The sequence below is a fragment of the Candoia aspera genome, chromosome 18 (assembly GCF_035149785.1).
Source record: "Candoia aspera isolate rCanAsp1 chromosome 18, rCanAsp1.hap2, whole genome shotgun sequence".
Taxonomy (NCBI): Eukaryota; Metazoa; Chordata; class Lepidosauria; order Squamata; family Boidae; genus Candoia; species Candoia aspera.
Window position 1 is genome coordinate 6,499,591 of NC_086170.1, and position 22,735 is coordinate 6,522,325.

The 22,735-nt window shown below is 42.6% G+C and overlaps 1 protein-coding gene across 5 annotated transcripts in view; it reads left to right on the plus strand.

The window, feature by feature from the left end:
- Positions 1-22,735, plus strand: part of GNB1 (G protein subunit beta 1) — a 63,521-nt gene that overhangs the window by 22,423 nt on the left and 18,363 nt on the right. For 2 of the 5 annotated variants that reach the window (XM_063317635.1, XM_063317632.1), the window contains exon 1: positions 8,931-8,953. The exons of 2 other annotated variants lie outside the window; for them this stretch is intronic. The gene's annotated coding sequence lies outside the window, so the exon portion shown is untranslated. Of the gene's footprint in view, positions 1-8,930; positions 8,954-22,735 lie in introns of those variants that run through there. One more of the 5 variants, XM_063317630.1, reaches the window with a different exon arrangement.

Below are 22,735 nucleotides of genomic sequence, written 5' to 3' on the forward strand. Positions count from 1 at the left end.
TCCAGATGTCTTCTCAGCCTCCTTCCAAACCTGTTTAGCAGCCAGTTTCACGTGTCTTGTTGCATTTTTTTCCCCAATGCTGATTGAAGGGACACTGTCAGAGCCTAGACCATGAAAATGCTGTGTGCCCTCCCATGAATAATCTTGATTTTCCATCCTGCGCATAATTCATAGTATTGAGAAGCTGGGGAAATATTTCAATTTCTGGGGTAGTGTTTATAGAGTTCTTGTTAGCCTGTTCTGTCATAGCCTGTTCCGTCATCTTCATAGACGGAAATCGTGTGCCTTCTGTGCCTACCAATTGAAGACAATGCTCCATTGGCAGCAATAAAAAAAATTCCTTTTGGCTCCACAGATAATTGAAAAAAACAAAACAACTCTGTAACGCAATCATCTTTAAAAGTTAAAAATGGATGGGGACGCTGTCTGTAGAAACAAGGAGGGCAAAGATCAGGAGCCTCCTCAGAGCAGGGTCCAAAAATTCAAGATGGGGGCCGCGACGGTGCAAGTGAAGCTCCACCCGCTTTTTATATGCAATAGCCATAAAAAATAGGCAGAGCTTAGATCGCAGGGGCCCCCATCTTGAATTTTTGGACCATGCCTTGCGGGCACCCCTGGCAAAGATGCATCAGCGCTGCCAATTTTGCAGGTCATATCACCGCTGCTTCTATAACGTGTTCCTACGCGCTGTCTAGGCAACTGGAAAAGGCAATATCGACAAATGTATGTCTTAAGAGAAAATACATAAGAAGCTAGACTGGTAAGCTGGTTCCATTATCAGCTGATCTGAAGCTTATCTCCAGCCAGTCGTTATAACCTCGTTGCTCCTGCCGGCTTACAGGCCAGATGCATGAGCAGGCTGTTTCATATTTTCCTTGTAGTGGGTGGGGTGGCGGTGCAGTTCTTGGTTTTCCAACTTGTCTGGTCTCCCCCCCCCCCCCGCCCCAGGGTGAGCTTCCGGAAGAAGTAGAGCGCTGCAAGGGTGGGGAATTAATTGTTTTTTCCTCTAGCACTAGGAAAGGAAGCACAGCCTCTTTGTCACTGCGTACAAGTCAGAAGCAGATCGGTGACTTCCAAGAGAAGATACAAGCTCTTTTAGGAATGGTGTTGGTTTCACCCCAGCGAACTGTGATAAAAGTCAGCATTCCCAGATAGATCGATCGCCTGTATATCCTGACTAGGCTGTGCCATTGCCTGTGAATTTAGGACTTGTTTTACTGAGGCGTGTTGTTGCTGTTTTGGAAAAGAGCTTTTGTCGTGTTGCTTGAACTTGGACGAGGATTATAAAACTGTCCATCGGCAAGAAAAACCATCTGCTTTGAAACCAGGCAACAGTTGCTGGTGTGCCTTATTTTTGATCACAGAGGGGAACTGAAAGCATGCCAACACTTGTGTGCTCCAGAAAGGTTGAGTTGGGCTGGGCCACCAAGCTAAACTACTGTAAAGGCGAGGTATATTTGCTTGCTGGCTGACTGAAAACCAGCATTCTTTGGCCAACTGGATGGTTGGTGCCAGATGGGTAGAAATCTGTGGCAGGTTTTCCCCATGACATCTCCCCCATCTTTTGCAGACATCAAACAGTGATTTGGGCAAAAGAAAGATAATCAAGAACTTGGGTGCACGGATGGGCGGGCACAAACGTTTGGGTAAATATCCAGCCCTTCCCCCTTCTGAACTAAGAATGGTTTATTTTGTTTTCTAATGACAAGTGAGCTCCCTCAAAAAGTTCCATTCAAATGAGCAGAAGTACCATTCCTGGCATTAATTTCCTTTTCCCCTCTTGCACATCACTTAGGATGCTAAAATTATGCAAACAGACTTGTGTATGTTGGTGTTCACAACTTCATATGCAGTCACCACGTAATATTGCATAGGATGCCCATAAGTTTGTGTTACAGGAAACATCTTTATATAGACACCAGCTATTGGTCACTAGCCCAGCATTGTTTGTCGTGATTGGTTACAGTTGTCTGGGATTTTAAAAAGGATGCTTCCTCATTCTTGCTCGGCCATGCCAAAGCTTGAACTGGGGTATTTCTGTATACAAAGCTTTTTAGATGATAAATATTATTATAATCCATGCTCCAGGTTTGAGTGTTTTTTTGTCCAGCCGTCTCAAATAAATGAATGACTGTTGTGCTACATGAAAAACTGAAGATTAAATATGAATCCAGGAGGATGGTTAATGGTTTATAAACTTATCAGAAACCAGGTATTCTTGGGGGTTGTTGGGACTTGTGATATTCAAAGGCCTTTACCAGTTGATAGCATATTGTCTGAGATTATTTTTTTTTCCAGTTGGAGGAACTGTAGATACATCTGTCATGGTTTTGCCAATAATACAGCTGTCCTGCCATCTGTAAATATAGAATAATAGAAAGAATAGAGGCAATTTGGGCCCTTTCTTGTACAGTAATTAGAATGTAAGGTGATGTGCAGAAGCTGAAGAACATTATAATTATAATTGACAACTGATGTCAGGGGTTGGGGCAAAGATCAACCTTTTGTTTAATGTTTATAGGCAAATATATCTCTTACCCTTCGTTTTAAGTGCAGGCTATTAAGTCCTGGCTTTATTATTATGGCAGTATGTTTGGCACTTATCACTTCTAACTTTAATTATTTGTGAAATCTGTACTTTACCTTCTCAGGAGTGTGTTCTTTACCTTTTACAATTCTAGGGAGGGAGTGGGTTGTTACTTTCTCAGATGCTTAAAACAGGGGTGTTTGAAACCTGTAAGTCTCCTGCAGCTTCCCGAATACCAGTTGTGATTGTTAGCATTTTAGTCATTTTACTGGAGAATACAAGGGAAATTAGGCATTTAAATGAGTATAAACACTCCAAATGTCTAAATCATCTACCAGATGGGACTCTTCAGTAATAAAATTCTTGTTCAAATATTAAAGGAGGAGATGAGTTCTTCATATCATTATGAAATGGACTAAAATGGGTGTCCTTCCAGCTTTATGGTATTATTTTTGTGAAATCATAAACACATGTATATTTTCACTGTCCTGTTTTCCAAATCAAAGCTGTAACATTCAAAAGAACATACCAACAAAAAATAATTCGTTTCCCAGAACAAAATCAATATATGAACTAAATTCTGTTTAAAAGGTAGCACATAGCATCACTTGATAAGAACCAGTATGAATCCCTTTGGGGCATTTACAATTACTGAATCAACATGTATATCTATTAAATTTAAAATAACTTCTCCTGCCATGCTACGCAATCATGTTGACATTAATAATTGGTCTGATCTTTTTTTTTAAAATGTGGGATCTGTAAAATAAGTGCCAATCAAGTATCCTAACCTTGTTTTATGCTTAAGTTTCTGGGGAAAATAGGAAGCAGATGTTAACACTTGTTTGGCCTTCTTTAAGGAATTGTGTAGTCTCCAAAACCTGAGAACAGGGTACTCAGTAGTTCCTAGGAGTTGCAATCTGGTGCCCACCAAGTATTTTTTTTGCTCATTGTTGATTCCAGTTAAGTTTTTATGGCTTCAGTGCTGATTAACTCCTTTTTTGTGTGGAAAATAATTCAACCTGTTAGAACATGAATGACTCAGTGCTAGGTAACTCTATTTCCCCTCCCTTCAACTCAATATGCATTTCATTGCTAATCAAATTCAAAATGAAAACAAGAAAATGATGTTTCCAGAGAATGAATGAAGAGGATCATAGAGTTTTAAGGAGAAGCATTTTAAGTCTTGGTGGCCAACGCCTTTCTCAGTGAAGGAGTCCCAGTTAAAGTGGCCTAGACAGATGGTGGTTTCACCTCCACTGAGCTCCTCTGGGGAAGGGGAGCCCACCATCTCCCTTCGTCTTTGGACTTTATATAATTTTAGGATGTAAGAAGCTGATGGTTTTCTACTTAAAGTCTAGAGCCCTCAAAACCAAGTTGCTTCTGCTTTCACGTGCTCACACGTGCAAGAAGCCTTCTGCATGACAGGAAGCTAAGCAGTTGGAAACACCTGCTCTAAACAGGAAGTGGCTTGCAGGGTTTGCCAGATAGGCAAACTAAAGCTTTTCTTCCTTTCCCTCTTCTTGGTTTGGTTGAAGAGGCCATCTCTCCTAACCTGGGAATATTGAATGTGGCTAAGAATGTAAGACAAGGAGCCCTTAAGGTAGCAGCGGAGGATAATACATTGTTCGCTATCTAATTTGGATTTGTCTTTCATTATAGGTATGGGTTTTACACCAATTAGCGTGAGGGTCCTGAGCTCATTGTGTGATGGACCTTTCATGTTTTATTCTGTTCATACGGTCCCAATGTTTTGGGATGAGTTTTGAGAGCAACCTGTAAAACTGGGTAGGAATCATTGAATAATAAGGGGGTCTTCATATTCACTTTTTCATATTCTCATCTAATTCTGGTTTAAACCTTCACGAAAAGGCCAATCTGAAATAAGGAAATTGGACTGTTAGGGTAATGGGTTTAACCCATTAGTAGGACATGTCATCTTTTTTCTTCACAAATGTTGCCCAACTGCCTTCATCTTTTGCACATACAATAAAAGGGTAAAACTCTGCTTTTCAACTCAACCTTGTGTAAACCTCTCTCTTCCAGCGCCTTGCCCCTTCCTTCAAAAATACTTCCACCAGTTGCATAAACACAGGATGTTTCATTTCTTACAAGAACAGGGCCATTCCCGTAAATGGTAAGACTCCTGGCAGTGCAATCCGGTTCACCTCTTTGGACGCTCCAGAACACTTCCCTCTCAACAAATTGGGGTGGAGAAATGTTTGCGTTCTCTTAATCACTGCAAAAAAGAAAAGCTTTTCCCACTGAAGTCAGAGGGGTATCTTAGATTGGCTGAAGAGTTGGACTCTTTTCTTCCAGGTCATTCGTGGCCAGGTTACACTTTCTAGCTTCCTTTCTTCTGTCTCAGATTGTGGGGCTGTGGATATATACATGATGACCAAGAAGAGGAACAATCCTGGATTTCCACCTTCAACATTGGATCTTTCTCCTTCGGTGACCCTCCGAGGAAGCTATTGTTAAAATGTAGGTCTTCCACTCCTTAAAAGGAGTTCAGAGATTCTCATCCAGAAATTCTTGCTGAGCCCCATAAGAGCCATTGTACTGTTTAATGTCTCAAAGGTATGCGTGTCTGGAAACTATAGAGTAGTCAAAATAATTTTCATGACTTCTTGCCATTTTGGCATTTTATGACACAAAGACATCTTCCCACCATCATGACCTCTGTTTTCCCAGTAGTAGTACTCTGTAGGTGGATAATACATGGGAGGGGAAATTACACATGTTCTGACTTGTCTCCATAACTCATTTCAAAATGGCAAATGTCTTCAATTGCATTGTTGGGACTACAACTAAAATGCTACTTCCATTTGCAAATGTTAGTAAGTGCCAGTTTGTCTTTGTCAAAGGGGAATAGGGTTTTTAGTAACAAACATACGCAAGCTATGTTTACAAAATCCACTTGGTGCAGTGGAGTTGTGTAGATAAACACACACAACTGATGAAGTAGATTGCAGTTCGCATTCTCTTTCTGCTTCCCTGATCTTGTGTATCTGCTGCTTTTCACCGGATATTTTTCCAACCACAGATAGCGTCCTGCAGTGTTCTCCCAACTCAACTTTTAGGGTTAGAAGAAACTTTAGGACCAGTTCAACCACAATTGGTTTGGGTCAACCACCTGCTGAGGACTTCTGCTATCCTTCCCCTTTCCTTTTCTGTCTCAGCAGATTTGTAGAGGACGGACCAACCATTCTCCTGGTCTGCCATGTTCCTTAGCCAGAAGATGAACTAGTGCACATGATAAGGGATGAGAACAATGCTCTAGATCAGTGTTTTTCAAACTTGGCAACTTTAAGATGTGTGGACTTCAACTCTCAGAGTTCCTCAGCCAGCATGATGGCTGGGGAATTCTGGGAGTTGAAGTTCGCACATCTTCAAGTTGCCAAGTTTGAAAAACACTGATCTAGATTGATTCTCCATTAAAGATGTTATTTCAAGGCAAAAGGAAAAGTGAACTCCAGCGTGTGCTCTCTCCCTCCCTCCCTCCCTCCCTGTGTAAATGACTGCTATATTTTGAAACAAAAATTGGGGTTCCCTTATTTCCCCCTTTCTTTCAGGAAAAAGAGACTTAAGTGCAACCTCCCAGCAAGAATAAAACTCACCCAGTCTTGGGTTGAGATCTGTTTGTAAGTTACAATGAATAGATTGTGTTTATTCTCAAAGTGAGCACCCACGAATGCGTGTATGATAGATGTGCGTTAGTGAAATGCTAAATGGCATTGATATCACATGTTACGATGCTTACGTGACCAAATAGTCAGAAAATGTGCAGCAAGACAGACGGACATTAAGGAGATGGTCTTTACAGGTCTGAAAGGGGAGCAGAGTTTGGCTAAACCTTGGGAAGTTATATTAGAAGGTGGCTGATATTTACAGGTACAGATTTACTCTGAAACTGATGCAGGTTCAATAAAAATTATTCCATGCTTGCTTCAGGTTTAGACAGCTGCTGGGCCACAGCTGGGAGCCAAGTGGTCGATCTAAGCAGTTTGTCACAGATGGCTTCCACTTTTTTGAGCCTTTCAGTGCATTTTTTTAAATTTTAATGAAGTGTATCGCTTTTGGCATTTGCTTTCCAGCCTCATGATGTCATTAGCTGATAAGATGATTCTTTCCAGACACATCTCTACAGAGAATGCTTTGGCATACCTTCTGAAATCCAAATGTATATGATTGGTTTCTATTTAGAGGTGGGCAGTGCGCACAAAGACCCATTCCTGCTCCCGACATCCCTTTTAACTGTACAGATTCAATGGCAAGGCAGGGCTACCATTTTTGTGTTTCCATTGAACTTCCTATTTCTTAGCTGGATGCTATTCCTGTTTTCTCTTACGTTTTAGGTCCTTGAGTGCAAAAGAGGGTGTACACGCACGTATGTTTTAAAGATTATGCAAGTCAGAAGGCATTTCTCTGTAGGCTTAGTTTCTTTGTTCTAGCACAGGGTTTCTCAGCCAGGGTTCGGTGGCACCCTCAGGTTCCATGAGAGGTCGCTAGGGGTTCCCTGGGAGATCATGATTTATTTTAAAAATTATTTCCAATTTGGGGCAAGTTCACATTAAAGAGGTAAGTTTCATTCTCTGTTTTCAGTTTAGGAACACCGTTAATGCCTATAGACAGGCCTACCGGTGAAACGAATAGAATGATTTTGTGACTTCTGGCCTATATTTGTCCCTGAATGCGCAGGGGTTTCCCAAGGCCTGAAAAATATTTCAAGGGTTCCTCCAGGGTCAAAAGGTTGAAAAAGGCTGGTCTAGTATATTCTCAATAGATGTCTCTAGCCTGGTATTTGGCCTCTCGCTCCCATTAAGAGCCATTGTCTTATGAAGGCCAAGTAATTAGGGAGAGATACCCTCCATCACCTCTGAAGAGCATCAGACTTGGGAAAAGCTGATGTGATGTTCACCTAGCTTCTTTGTCGCACTCCACCCTATTTTCCTTTCTGAATGCTGTGCTTTTGATATTGTGATAAGCGCGTGCCGAAAACAAGTGGAAGAATGGGGAGAAAGTCCAGGCCATATTATGTGGTCTTTTCTGTGAGACCAAAAAGACTTGGATTAATGTGGTCTGAAACTGTATACAGCTTCAGGGTGTGGCTTCCTTTTCGTTCTGATTACTAATGAAAACTGGAAAGGAATCGTGAAATTTTTTTATTTTATTTTTTTGCGTTAATTTCATGCAGGCTTCCTTCCTCTGAGGTTTTTTTGTTTTTTTTTAAACTTGCAGTGGGGCGAGCAAGAAAAAAGTGTTTATTTTTACAATAAGTGGGTTAGCGAAGGTTTCGAGTTTATGTTAATCAAATGCTTAGTCATCGCCTTGTGTTGGAGATAATGCTGTTTTATCTGTGTTCTGTTCTCTTCGCTTGCCACACAGTATACCCATTTCTGCTTTACCCTTTCTAGGTGTAACGCCGTTAATCAATCCAATAACCAGTAAAATAATGTCTGTATCATAAAGAAGCCGAGCATGCGGTAGTTAAAAAGCTAACAGACCTCAGTTTATGGACATTCAGTCTTTTGTGTGCATTCTGTGTGTAATAATAAACAGTTTAAGCAACAACAAGCAAGTCCCTTGCTTGGGAAAATATTAAAAGTTGACGACGTATAGTTGCTAACAGAATTAGGGTTAGGGTTAGAGAAGTCTTTGAAAGAGTTAAAATGCAACATAAATGCTAAATCTTTGTGTGTGTACACACACACACACACACACACAGCTTTGGGGCTCTTTTCTAGGGCAAACAGGCAGTATAGTCGATTTAGCCCAAAGCCAAAACATGGATAACATGATGGGTTAACTTGACTCCCTTAATACGACTTTAGTGTCATTGCATACAGATTCAATTCAGATTTTCCTTTGACTGAAGAAATGCTTAGGAAATTTTGGATTGTTTTCTTTCCATTCCCTCCCTTGTTGCCTCATTAAGCCCCTTACATGTCCTCCTTCCTTTCTCCCTGAACTTCTAATATTATTAAGTGACTTCTTAAACCTTCATTGTTTCAGTATTTCACTTAATTTGTGTCCTATGAAAAGTTACTAGCAGGGCTGGATAAAGCTGGAATTTTATTAATGGGAAGAAGTGGCAATTTAGCAATGTGGTTCATGATAGAAAATACCTGGATTTGTACTACAGTGTAAACCACTTAAAGCTTACGACTGGGTGAAAAACTGGAACATGTGTGTATGAGACAGGATGCTCTGAAAAAGAAGATAAAGAAACTGTGGGGTTATTCATCTATCTAGAGAGAACTAGAGGCCTGTACAGTATGAGGATTTACATCTTGTTTTTCATCTTATTTTTCTCTTTGCCCATGGTAAACAGGAGTGAGGCATTTGGATTTAATTGGAGAGTTTGCTCACTGGAGGGTTGATAGCTGTTGACAAAGAAAGCCTTTGGGATCAAGGTACTGAACAGTAAGTTCTGCACCTATGAAGATTGTGTGTGTGTGTGTGTGTGTGTGTGTGTGTGTTTAAAAAATGCAACGTTAACACTTGCCTTTTATCCTGAGGAACTTGGTTTAGAGGACTGCGCTTGTGGAAAAATTTGGAAAAGCTAACTACAGCCAGCCTGTAAAGGAAGGGATACTGCCTGTTGACAGTGCTGCTGGGAATTTCCCAAGGGAAGGATAGATGTTGCCTTGGTGCATAACAGTTGAAGAGCACGCTAGGCCAACTGGTTTCCTAGTTACCCTAACCCACAGCATCTCTTGGAAGGGTGCATTGCATGGGAAGGGGCGTTACTTTAAATAGGCAGAGCACCACTGTTGAGTGTACATCCAAATGCAACTCAAAAGGAACATGGAATTGTCTTTTTGAGGACTTGCAGTCTATGCAGCGTCTTTCCCCAACATGGTGCCTTCCAGATGCTTTGGATTAGAAAGTTCCTTCCTTATCCCAAGCCGCAGGGCTGTTACACAGGTGTAGTGTAAAAAGACCAGTGCAGCACCATGTTGGGTCCTGCCTGAAGCTTCTGCATTGTACGCATATATCTCATTGAAGTTCCTCCCTTTCAAGGGGTGACTTGATTTCTAAATTATGGGTGAGTGAAGCAAAGTGTGCTTGCCACGGCTGTGTTCCAGTATGCTGCAGTGCCCAGTCTGATGGCTGCACATGGCAGTCTGTTGAGAACTTGGGTGTTTCTTTGAAAATGTTCTCTCTTCTTCTGGGGTTGGTGCCCAACTGTAGACCTATAGATGTTAGCTACACCAACTCATTGAAGAAAGACAGAATGAGGTATGGCTCAAAGACAGAAATCACTTAACCAGTAATTTGTCATAAAATGGCAGACATGACTTAATGCTTTCTGTGGTCTGTCCCAAAAAACCAGGGCACTCTAGGTTGAATGCTAGAAATGCGGCTTGATTGCCCCTTCTCTCTATCCGTTGCATGTGAAGGGTTCATTTGAGTCAAGATCATTTTTAACAGCCAGATTCTATGGTGAAACCATTTAAACATCCATCCATCCATCAGATTTATATTCATAATTTCATGGCTGCAATAGAACAATTGCCCTGTCTGAACAAGTGGTGACTTTTTTTCTGAGTCACGTTGAGCCACAAAAACATTTTCAGATGGCAGAGAGATTTGAACCACCTGGCAGTTGTGTGTCGTTTTAAGTCAATAAGCAATACATACTTATTAAACTGTCTGGTTTTTACTGTGGTCTGTTTATCAGTTGTAAACCTTCACCCCTCCCGAAAAACACACCCATTGTGGTTGAAGTCCTGTGGGGAAAATAGGAGGAGAAGAGAGTATTAGGTGTTTTCCCTGCCGTGAGTTGTTCATAAAAACAATAAAGGGATAAAAAAAGAATCTAAAATAAATAAGTGATAAAACTATCCGACCATAGGGCGCATCGCGTGTTTGCTGTGTTTTCCAAAAGGGGGTTTTGGATTCTCCTGTTATCCAAACCACATCTAGTAGTGAAGGCATCCAAATTTAATTAGACAGGTGCTCCCACCCAACAACCTGAAGCAGAATCCCTTACTCAGAAGCTGAATCACAACTTTTGCCTTCTACCTGACTTTTGCCTTGCCGTAATAGGCCCCCACATGGGATTATTTGCAGCAAAGAGGCCTACCATCCAAATTGTGGTTGGTTATTTTGAACAAGCTTGGCCCTTGCATCTGTCTACATTTTCTTTCGCCCTTCTTCCCTTTCTTCTGAATGCTTCCCTTAGCATCCCTGTCTTTTGGGTTATTAACTCTCCCCTTTACTACTGCGGTCCTTCCTTCCCCTCTTTTTTGGGTGTGAAAAACCACCGCAGAGCTGCCTTCATCCCAGTCTAAGCAAACAAAACTCCACTCTACTTTGCAATGTAAATTCTTGAGGGGTCCCTCACTCTCCATAGAAAATATGTACTTTGCATGTGTTAGCACCTGTAACTGGAAGGCCCTAATGCCGAAACCCGCAACGTGCTGGGTACCCCTTTTGAACTTCAGTTGGGCCGTTTCCGTGAATCTCTCCTGGATTGGGAATTCATGTCAGCAAGAGAAATCTGAATTAAAATTGGGCATTTGGAGTGCTCGCCTGCATGCTAATACCCATAGAATCCTTCTGACTTGCAGCTGCTTCATCAAATTGCTTGCATCGGAACACTTGGCTCAAACCAGTAATTTGGAGAACTGGGTTGTGCTCAGCAGGACCTTTCAACACGATCTGAAAAAGCAAGGGCATTTAAAAAGTGCCGCTTTGTTCAAAGGCGACACTTCTCTCAGGCTTGAAAGGAAGGGGGGGAAAATAATCCCCATAGCGCTGTAACTCTTAGAAACACGACTGGGGTTTTATTGCCCTTCAATATTAAAGTGGAAGTGGATGCTTTTGAAAGTCGACATTTTTTTTTTTTCATTGCCCAGAAGATGGGAGAGAGTGAAACTGCGTGGTGGCAAATGTAGTTATCCTTTGAGATGGCGTTAAAGAAGTGATGGCAGGGGTCCGGGTTTCTGGTGACAAGAGGGAATGAACCACAGAAGATGCTGTCCTGATCAGAAATTGTTGGAATAACCAGGTGGCTGCAACTGAACAAGTACAAAAGATGTATTTTCATGATTTGATTGATTGATTGATTGATTATGTGCCATCAAGTCCATGCCAACTCTTTGTGGCCACATAGATTTTCTCCACAATGATTTATCCCTGACCTGGTCCTTCAGAGGTGCCCCCATCGCTACAGTAACCGAGTCCCTCCACCTTGCTGCTGGTCATCCTCTTTTCTTTCCTTCCACCTTTCCCAGCATTAGAGCCTTCTCCAGAGAGCTGGGTCTTTGCATAATGTATCCAAAGTAGGATACTCACTACAGGTAGTCCTTGCTTAGTGACTACCTCGTCTAATGGCCATTCAGAGTTACAACAGTGCTAAAACCAGTTTAGCGACCACTCGCGTTTATGACCTTCGCAGCACCTCTCTGCTCTTATTTTCACCTGCTTATTTACCTCATACCAAGAAGTCCTCAAAGCAAGAGAAAGAACTGAAGGAAGTAGCAAGAAGCAAAGGAGAACTGAAGTAAAATCATAAGCATAGTCGCAGTTGCGTGATTTTTCACTTACTGGCCACTTCGCTTAATGACCAAGTTGCCAGTACCAATTGCGGTTGCTAAATGAAGACTACCTGTATTTAGGTACCGTACCGCTTTTCATTATATGCCTCCAAGGAAACTTTGCAGTGCGTTTATGTGGTCCCTTGAGATGTAAAAGGAAGCTCCCACCTTCGTAAATCCCTTTTTAAAAACGTTGGCATAGGCTGTTGCCACCAATGGCATGATGTCACAATGTTCAAATGCCATGTTTGGATATACTTTATCCATGGGTTGATCTCTGGGACTGATGGATCACCTAGAAATTGAACCCCCTCCTTGAATTTGGAGGAGATTTTACTCTAGGTAGCATTGTTCCAATGGAATCCAATACTTGGCTTCAGAATAACCAGCGGGAGCGGGAAAGGGTCAGAATTGGGGGCTGTCATTTAATGGACGTCACGCTCTTGAATCCCTTGCCCCTGTAGATCCCCCCTTCTGTCACCAGCCATCGCTTGGATGGCAAGGTAGTCTTTCCCAGCATCTGGAGAAAGGAGAGATCTTGGTTTGAAAAAGAACTTCCTTGCTGCGACTTCCTCTCCCAGCTCTTTGCTTTTCTGGGTGGAAGGGGGAAGGACGGCCACACACCCCCAAAGAGGGGGAAAGGGGTGCTCTCTCTGTTCTTTGTATCGCAATCCAGGAGGAAGTCGTCTGAATACTGAGGCTGAACAAGGGAAGAGCGATCGCTCAAGGTATGATCTGGAGAAATCCGTGGGAGAGAGGCCAGACCAGTGTTTCTCAACCTTGGCTACTCTAAGATCTGTGGGCTTCACCTCCCAGAATTCCCCAGCCAGCATAAGATGGCTGGGGAATTCTGGGAGGTGAAGTCCACCCATCTTGGAGTTGCCAAGGTTGAAAATCACTGGGCTAGAGTAAAGTATGAAAAACAGACACAATCAGCATTTAGCTCCCTGGACTGCTTGGGCAAAGTATTGCAGAATTTTGGGGGTTCAGTTTGCTTTTTTATTTTGTTTCCTTTGCTCTCAAACTGTGGAAAGATGTTGCCATACCCGCTTCTTTTACTTTTTCTTTTTTTAAGACGAATGCTAAAATTACAGTCCTGCCACCACCACACATTTGGCTCAGTGGAACGAGAATAACTTTCCTTTTTTTATTGTTCAAATTCCAGTGGCATCGTTTCACCCCAGCATTTAGCTCCGTAGAGTCTGTGTGTTAAGTGAGCTTTTTTTAGTGACAGCAAATAACTTTATTTGTCTTTTGAAAAAAAATTGCCTGGGGATTTCTTCCTGAAATGTGCATAACGCTGCAGTAAAGTTGTTTGTTTTGTAGTACATTCTGTCTTTGATGATAACTGGGCCTTTGAGGGCCCTGGAGAGGGAAGGCGGCGGTGTGCTTTTGACCTGATAAGCTGGAGCATCACAAATCTTTGGTCTGGTCAAGCTGACCAGACATTGCCTCACGATGTGGAAACGTTACTGAGATGGTGTGCAGGCAGGTGTGGTTGAAAGCAGAGTCAAAAATGAATGCCACTTTGGGGAATCAGTCACGTGGCTCAGTTTGCCCAGGAAAAAGGAATCCAAAGCCCTAAGAAGGCCCCTCCCCTTGGCAAGCTTGCCTCTACTTTAAGTCCTCTGCCATGGTAGGTTGGCACCATCTTGCCTTTGCTTGCAGTCTCTGTCTTGTGGGATGATGGCGAAGGTTAGACAGTATTGTGAAAGGAAGACTTCGAAATGCTTGGTTAATGCTTTTATAACCCGAATTTACAGACTAGCTAATACAGACTAAACGAGTCAGCGCTGAATGGTTGCATCCTATATTCTTTTGTAGCTCCTGTTCCTCATCGGCCTCAAAGGGTTGAACTCTTCCAGTCTCACCTGTGCTCAGTATCTTGGAGCAAACCGAACTCCCTTTCTATAAAACCCTTTATCTTACATTCCCCGCGGAAGCGGAATCCAAAACAGGTAGCAGGAATTTAAAACGAGCACCGTTGACAGAAATTATAAGCCGGTACAGCAAGCGCAGGAAAATAAATCCAGAAAAAAAACAGGAAAACGAAGCATATAAAAGTAGCACGTCGCCCACCGTTTGGTCTGTTGAAATGGCCTTCCCAAACATCTGGAGCTAAACCAGCTGCACAGATTGGTGTTGGTGTAAGTCACTTCCCTAAATCTGAACAAGAAGATGACAAAGTTGTAGCCGAGAACGGGGGCACGCTTGCATGGAAATCCATAATTTCCAGGACAGAAAAGAATTCAGCTGCACGCTGTTGAGTGTTTGCCTCCAGATGTTGCTCCAAAATAGAGAAGAAATTCAACTTCCTCCCAACCATAATTCATTCTACCAGTATTTAAGCACCTGTTAAAAACAAGCTTTTGCCCCCTTTACGAGTATCTATTCAGGGGAAGGTGATGAATCATGTCTGAGTTCCCATTGGGTTCTTTAATACATGAAAAACATGTATTAATTTAAAAAATACTGATTTTAATTGAAATAGTTGGCATCCTTAGCTGGTTTGGAGGTTAAGCAAAAGACCTACAGAGATTATTTCTAGCATATCATTACTATGCTGCTGATTCGTCTCCTCGCTTTAAATTAGCTCATTGTAATTTTTACTTTTCCATTTTATGACCCATGCATCTGCATCTAACGAAGCAGAGAATGTCAGCATCGCGGGTGAAGCTAGATTATCAGTTAAAAGCCGCTTTGTTTCTGTTGTGCGCTGGTGGTCCCGGAGCTCCAGGATTCGGAAGGAGAATTTAGAAATTCTCAGTTGAGTTACTACAATTGAACTTAGGGTTGATGGTGTGGGGGGGACCTTTTCCTGCTGCCTGATTTGTGCGCTAAAGAGAAATTGTGGTGTTGGAACCTATCCCTGGGCATTACTGCCTTGTTAATGTTGCTGTTTTTTGGTTCCTTGTTCGGGCAGATCAGGGGTTCTCATGGTTTCAAAAGCTTACTCAGACTGAGAACGTTGTTTCAAAGAAGTTGGTTCGGTGCAAATGTTTACCAGCTGCTGGATCGTGTCTCTGAGGAATCACATCTGTGATGCTTTTAAGCCTATTACGAACTGGGTGAGATTGTGTGTGTGTGTTTTGTTTAGAAACCTTGCGCGTTGTGCCCGAGTAGGAAGCCACGCATCTCCAAGACAAAACGAGATTGCAGTGGGAAGTTGTTACCTTCTGGGGCAGGCTAACACAGCCATGACATTTCCCCCATCTTTTCTCCCGATAGTAATATTATTGATCAGTGTTCCTATTGCTTGTTTCCTGTTCCGTCCTCAGCTGCAGCCTTTCCTGGGTAAAGATAACTTGGCTTCTGGGTTGGATGACTGTAAAGTGTTCTGTGTGGGGCTGACCTTGGAAACAATTCAGAAGTCTCGGCTTTGAATTTCCGGGATTTGGGCCAGTTAGCAGAACCACGTTATGGAACCGTGTTATCTCAGCTGCTGGTTTGCAAGTAGGCTCAGCTTCCTGGGGTGGGTGGGTGCTTTTTAACCTTGCAAATGACATGCCAGGAGGACCCGTCTCCATTTTTCTTCGGGGAAAGTGTGCTAGGCACCTGTAAGAGAGGGAGTCTCCACTGGGGTGGTCTCACCATGTCTGGCCCTGTTATTTTGTTATTCTTTGTCCAGCACTTTAAATTCCTGCGTGTGAGGTTTTTGTATCAAGTTAATTATTTATTCCTCTCCGTTCTAATGCCATATTGATTTGTGTTGTTTTCAGTTGTTAACAGTGGGCAGATTTCAAATTTTTATGAGATCCAGGTTTGGATGGAGGATTCTCTTTCCAGGTCCAAATGTGTAGGCTGGCTTATGCAGCCATCGCAGTTGCTGCAGCAAAATATAAACATTTAAAAATCAAGCCATAAATACAGCACTGCCAGCCTGACTTTTTCCCACATAGCGTCCTGAGAACTATAACTTTAGAGAGATGGGTATGTTTCTTAGCCAGAAAACCCTCTTTATACTCAGGGAGATTTCAGTGACCGTTACATTAGATACAAGAACTGCAAATATTTATATATGTAAATGCTTGAAACATAACATCTGAAAACTTTGAAGAAAAACAGGGAAGTCAGAGTGTTCCTTAAAAAGCCATCCCCACTTATGAGACTGGAGGGAAATACCTTGGAATATAAAACCTTTGTACAGGTCGCCCTCACTTAACGACCACAATTGGGCCCAGAATTTTGGTTGCTAAGCAAAGCGATCATTAAGCAAATCCAACCTGATTTTATGGCATTTTTTACATTAGTTAAGTGAATTGCGTGGTTCCTTATTGATTTTGCTTGCCAGAAGCTGGCTGGGAAGGTCGAAAATGGCGATCGTGTGACCACGGGATGCTGCGACGGTCATAAATGCGAACTGATTGCCAAGTGCCCACACCATGATCACATGGCGACAGGGACGCTGCAGTGGTTATAAGTGTTAGGACCAGTTGTAAGTCAGTTTTTTCAGCACCATCGTAAGTCTGGCAACCGTCACTAAGCGAATGGTTGTTAAGCAAGGACTACCTGTATAGGTTGTTGATCTGGGGAGGTCATAAGAAACCCCTCTTTTCCTACTTAGTAAAATACCACTGTTACTTTTGGGGTACACAGATAATTAAAGTCACAGTCCTTTCGCTACTTCGTAATCTAGCCAATCTGTGTGGTATTTCATGGAATCAATGACTGTTTGGTATGGGTGGGCAGGAGCAGACACCCCACCGCGCAAGTTGCAGCCAAAACCCCCTTAAAAACAACAGCCTAACCCTATTAGATTGCGGTGTGAGCAGTCCTTGTTTAATTTCATTTTTAAGCAAAATGTGTAAGTGTTTGGGCAGCTCCTCTGGGGTTTTAAGATAAAACCCAGGAAGAACTGATGGTGTGAGTATTTGCACAGCATGGCTAGCTATAAATAATTAGAACTTAATTTCAGTGCGTTAATAACAGTTAGCTAGGCCAGTTTAAGTAATTAGCATCACTGTCTTTAATTTGGTAACTGCTTCAAAGACGCTGCATCCTTTGATTAAGTTGGCCATCCGTTTTCCGTTCGTAGCGTCATTTGTCTAAGAGGCAGAAGTTTTTGTTAAAATGAAGAACTGTTCACCCGAGAAAATATTTTCCAGGTTGACTTCGTCTTGTGCTTGGTTCGTTGCAAGTGACCATTGAAATGGTGGTTTGGGTTTGTTTTCCTTGTGGCGGTTATGTGTCTGGATATAAAAATGCCATTTCTGTTAAAGTGAGGAAGACGAAGGTATTCGGAAGTGCCATATTGCTGAATCATGAAAGTGCTCTGAATGCGTTTTCCAGGTCCTTGCCTGTAGAATTTGTTGGTGAAGTATTTATTTATTAGATTCGTATTCCACCTTTCGTTCAGGAACTCATGATGAGGTACAGAGAGCCCTCCCCGTTTTCCCCTCCAAATAAGCAGGGCTGTGAGAGAGAGGAACTGGCCCCAAGTCCGTTGAACCTCCTGGCCAAGAGGGATTAGAACTTGGTCTTCCTACCTCTAGTCCAGCGGCTTCGCCGCTACACCTCCCTGGCTCTGAAGCTAAGAGAGAGGGACCGGCCCAAAGTCACCTAGAGGCCTTCTGTGGGTATGGGTGGAGTTGACGTGGATCTTCTCTTCCTAGTTCATCCCCTTCGCTATCTTCCTCCTCCTCCCTCCCTCCCTCCTGGTTCTTCTACCAGTATCTAGGCATTCCTTGGAGAACACAGCTAATTTATTGCCTCCATAGTGAGTCCCTCTCAGTTCTGAGATTCAGTTGATTCAGCTATGTGGTGTGTGGTCAGAAGATGTACCTCCCATCTCGCTTAGTGAAAACCACATTCTCTTCTGAACGTTCATTGTTTTGAGCGTTTGCACCACAACCCACCCAAATCCGAGGGATGTTCAGACATTGCAATGCAATAAAAAAAAGAATGGAATTAATAAGGGTTTGGTATTTTCTATCTCTTCTGTGTATTTGGGGAGTTTTGTAGGTATCCTGGAGACAGGAAAACTGGCTTTGTTTCATTGGATGAAACAATCAGCGGTGAAAATATTAAAGATTCTTTTGTACATCCAAGCTTCCTCCCAGTGCTGTAAGGAACAAACCAGTCTAGCTAGATATAATTACTGTGCTATTTATTTTTTTCTTGGTGTTTATTTCCTACTTTTCTGCACAGGGTGGCTCATATAATAATAATGATACAATAAAGACTTAAAGCATAAATCAGATTAAAAAAGGAAGATAATAAATTTATATGCCACCTGACTCCCAGTGACATACTCAACAGTGGTCGCATTAAAGCATGTGTAATTAATTAAATTATAATTAAATTATAAAATAGGGACGCGGTGGCGCTGCGGGTTAAACCGCTGAGCTGCCGATCGGAAGGTCGGCGGTTCGAAACCGCGCGGCGGGGTGAGCTCCCGTTGCTAGTCCCAGCTCCTGCACACCAAGCAGTTCGAAAACATGCAAATGTGAGTAGATTAATTGGTACCGCTTCGGCGGGAAGGTAACGGCGTTCCGTGAGTCATGCTGGCCACATGACCCGGAAGTGTCTATGACAACGCCGGCTCCAAGGCTTAGAAACGGAGATGAGCACCGCCCCCTAGAGTCGGACACGACTGGACTTTACGTCAAGGGAAACCTTTACCTTTACTAATTAATTAAAATCTGCTTATTTAAAAGCAAGACAAATCAATAGTCTGCATTCAGAATGAAATAAGAGTTGGAGAATCAGAATGTAAGTTTGGGAATGTTGGTAGGCACGTAATTGGTTGTCTTATTGATTAGTTGATTGGTTCTGTGCCATCAAGTTGCTGTCAATTCTTAGTAACCGCAGAGCTACATTTTCTCCAGGATGGTCTGTTGCTAACCTGGTCCTTCAGCTCTTCCAGTCACCCTGCAATTGAGGCCATCCACCTTGTTGGTCATCTTACACATCCGAGTCAATAGGGCAGATCTTGGGCACTGATGGAGGTGCGGCGTTTACAGTTTAGAAGCATTCTTCTCTCTGCTGGCCATTTTTCTTGGAACTCTTCACATTCATATAGGGCTTTTCGCTAAACTATTATTGGAAAAGTAAGATGGACAAACAGGTCTCCTGACCATCTGAATCTTGGCCAGCTAGAACTTCCAAGATCTGCGGTGTTGTATATAGGAAAGCCCCAGCAAAAGAGGAAAAGAGAGTCTCTCTCACACTTGCTCAGAATTTCTAGGAGTTAAGCAAAATACCTTGCTTATAGAGCAAGGATCTCACCCTTGTGCAATAATGGAATTGCACGGGCCACCTGCCGCTTTCTTTAGGCGAATTGAAATTGGGTAGCAAATCAGATGTCCGTCCAACAGTTGGATGACCTTGAAAGGGCCTTTTGGTTATCGATAATGCCAGGCGTCTTACAGCGGGATGGGGAGTGTGAGTAGCTCGTCTCTGTCAAATATTGCTATTAAACAATGGCTTTGGGCATTTTAAATAAGTTAGGGGCTCAGCACTTGGGGCGGGGACGGTTTTTTGGCAGTTTGGAGGTGGTATTTGCTGCAAGTCTCCAGCTGTTTGTTAAATGCAGGCGGGGCTGTTTGGTGACCCGGATCCCATTTTATTCATTGCCTCAGTTAGAATGCAGACTTCAAACTTGCTAGCCCTGGATCCATAATTATAAGCCTTGCGGCTCATTATAAGTATCCTTGGGATAAAGTAACTCGTGATTTTTGCATTAACAGAAAGCTAGTGGAGAAAGGCTGCAGGCTAGGGATGGGTTGCCTTTTTCTTTTCCACCCCAAAACTGGAGAGGCCAGTGAGGTCTGCAAGACCAAGATGGAGTTCTGTGCTGGCCTTGTTTCCTCCCCCAGGAATGGCCACAGAGACGCAGTTCTTGTGATGAAATAACTGGAATGATGTCAGGCCCTAATTCTCACGGTTTCCAGAAGACAATTCAAAAGGAACTCTTAGCTGTCTTGAATCATGTCAAGTCTGGAAGAGCTGGCCCACAACTCTGTGCCTCGTGGCTCCTTTATCATTGGCAGCCTCCCCCTGGGGCTGGCCGATCTGACTGAGGGTAGAATCTTACAAGAGAGCACCCAGGCATCATTTAATTGGATTTGCACAAATGGCTAACCCGAGTTGGGAGATTATTAAGCATTAGCCAGGATACTGCAACCTAGAAACCAAAAATTCAGAGTTGCTTCTGGGTATAGAAGTGGTAGGACTAGAGGTTGTAGGTTCAGTTGGGGTAGTTACTGAAAACGTACTGTTAGTTAGTTAGTTAGTTTATTTATTTTCTATCCCACCTTTATTAGTTTTACAAATAACTCAAGGCGGCAAATATACCACTTCCTCCTCCTGTTTTCCCCACCACAACCACCCTGTGAGGTGAGTCAGGCTGAGAGAGAGGGACGGGCCCAAGGTCACCCAGCCGGCCTTCATGCCTAAGGCGGGACTAGAACTCTCCTACCACGCCTGATTGGCTCTTGGGCTGAGAGAGAGGGACGGGCCCAAGGTCACCCAGTCGGCTTTCCTGCCTAAGGCGGGACTAGAACTCCCTGTCTCCTGGTTTCTAGCCCGTTGCCTTTACCACTAGGCCAAACTGGCTCTCATAATTCATAATCATAATCTCATTATTGCTTCGAGTTGTGTCCTGCCTTTGATTCAAGAGATCAGGTGGTATGCATAATGTCCCCCTTCCGTTTTTTCCCCCCAACCACAAACCTCTTGGGCTGAGAGAGCGGGATTGCCCCGAAGTGTGACAGTTAAACTCTCTAAACAAAGAAGATCCTAGGAGTTAGGCTGTCTGGGAATATGAGAAAATAGGATTTTTGCCACCAACAGTGCTATAGCATATGAAGCTCCCTCTTTTTCACATCACCTTCACGCCCACATTGCCCAGTATGTTCATTTCACACACTTTTGCTTAGTAGAGTTTTTTATACCAGTAGTCTGAAAAGTTTTGCTAGGTGGGGAACCAGCTGGAATAAATCCAGCCAACTGAGATTTCTTCCACATGCCGCTGTTTCCTAGAACAGAATGCTTTATATATACAGTGGCCGTATTTTCTTGGAAAAAAAATAACGGACAGACCTGAAAAAGGGGCAAATCCGAAAAAGGTTCATAAGGATAAATTTTTTTAATTGTTTGTGTTTATAACTTTGCTTTACAAAGGAAAATTCAAGAGGAAACCCAAGAAAAACTTCTACAAAAAGGCATATTCTAATAAGAATGTCTAAAATCAAACATTATGTGTAAATTTATTTTAAAAGGCAATTCAGTTTCCATATTTTTCACATGAATGTGAAAGACTGCATTAGGTGGTACCATTTGTACAATAAAAGTTAAATGACCAAAATAAAGGACAAAAGTGAATTTTTGGAAAAAAGAAAATAGATCTAAAGGACAGCTTTCTGAAATAAAGGACTGTTCTTTATAATAAAGGATGTATGGTCATGGTATTTATAATGAGCCACAGTTTCCCGATTCTTAAATAGTTGTAGCAAGCAAATAACTTTTGCGTGTGTGTGTATCCAAGTTGAAAATTCTGAGAATAAACATGGATTAGCAACTGGAGTGCTCTGACTTCAAAACCTACATGCCCGAGCAAATAAATCATATTAAGGCTTGACAGGGTGGCCTAGTCTTAATATGATTTATTTGCTTGGGCATGTAAGTTTTGAGGTCAGAGCACTCCAGTTGCTAATCCATGTTTATTCTGTGACCTCAGAATTTTCACCTTGGATACACACACACGCAAAAGTTTTAAGGCTTGACAGGGTGGCCTAGAGGGACGCGGTGGCGCTGCGGGTTAAACTGCTGAGCTTGCCGATCGGAAGGTCGGAGGCTGGAATCCGCGTGATGGGGCGAGCTCCCGTTGCTAGTCCCAGCTCCTGCCAACTTAGCAGTTCGAAAACGTGCCAATGTGAGTCGATTAATAGGTACCGCTTTGGCAGGCAGGTAACGGCGTTCCGTTTAGTCATGCCGGCCACATGACCATGGAGGAAGTGTCTTCGGACAAACGCCGGCTCTTCGGCTTTGAGACGGAGATGAGCACCGCCCCCTAGAGTCGGACACGGCTGGACTTCATGTCAAGGGAAACATTTACCTTTACCTGGTGGCCTAGTTCATAAAGACACTGAGTCAAAGACTGTTCATATAATACACTTAATCAGAAAATAAATTCCATTCTAGTCCAGTCCAACCGCTACTTTATTTTCTGTATTTCTTTTAGGGTCTGTGCAGAGGCTTCTTTGATCAAGAGTTTTTAAATGTTGCTACTAATTTTAATCATGAATTCCATTTCAAATGAACCCACATAATTATTTTATTTTGCTTTCTTTTGTTTTATCAATTCCCACCCCAGAGTTATTGCTGAACATAGAGGAATCAGCCATCGGTGCCATGCACAATTTTCTTCTTCCTTCCATGGTTTGAAAAAAAAATAATATGGGAGATAATACAGAATAGTGCACAGTTTACAAATGTTGTGTAATTTAATATTACTTAGCCCAAGATTTGGATGTGTGTGTGCATGTAGGTATAAGTATTTGGTTCAGTATAGCCCATTACTATGGCCAAAAGATGATCTGAGTCATGCTCCCATGTTGAAGATAAGGCTGCAGTCTTAGGTGTCTCGGCCCCTTCTCTGTCAGCGTGCCTAGGATGACATCACAAATGGGCTGCTTCATTTCAGTTGACTTTTTATATC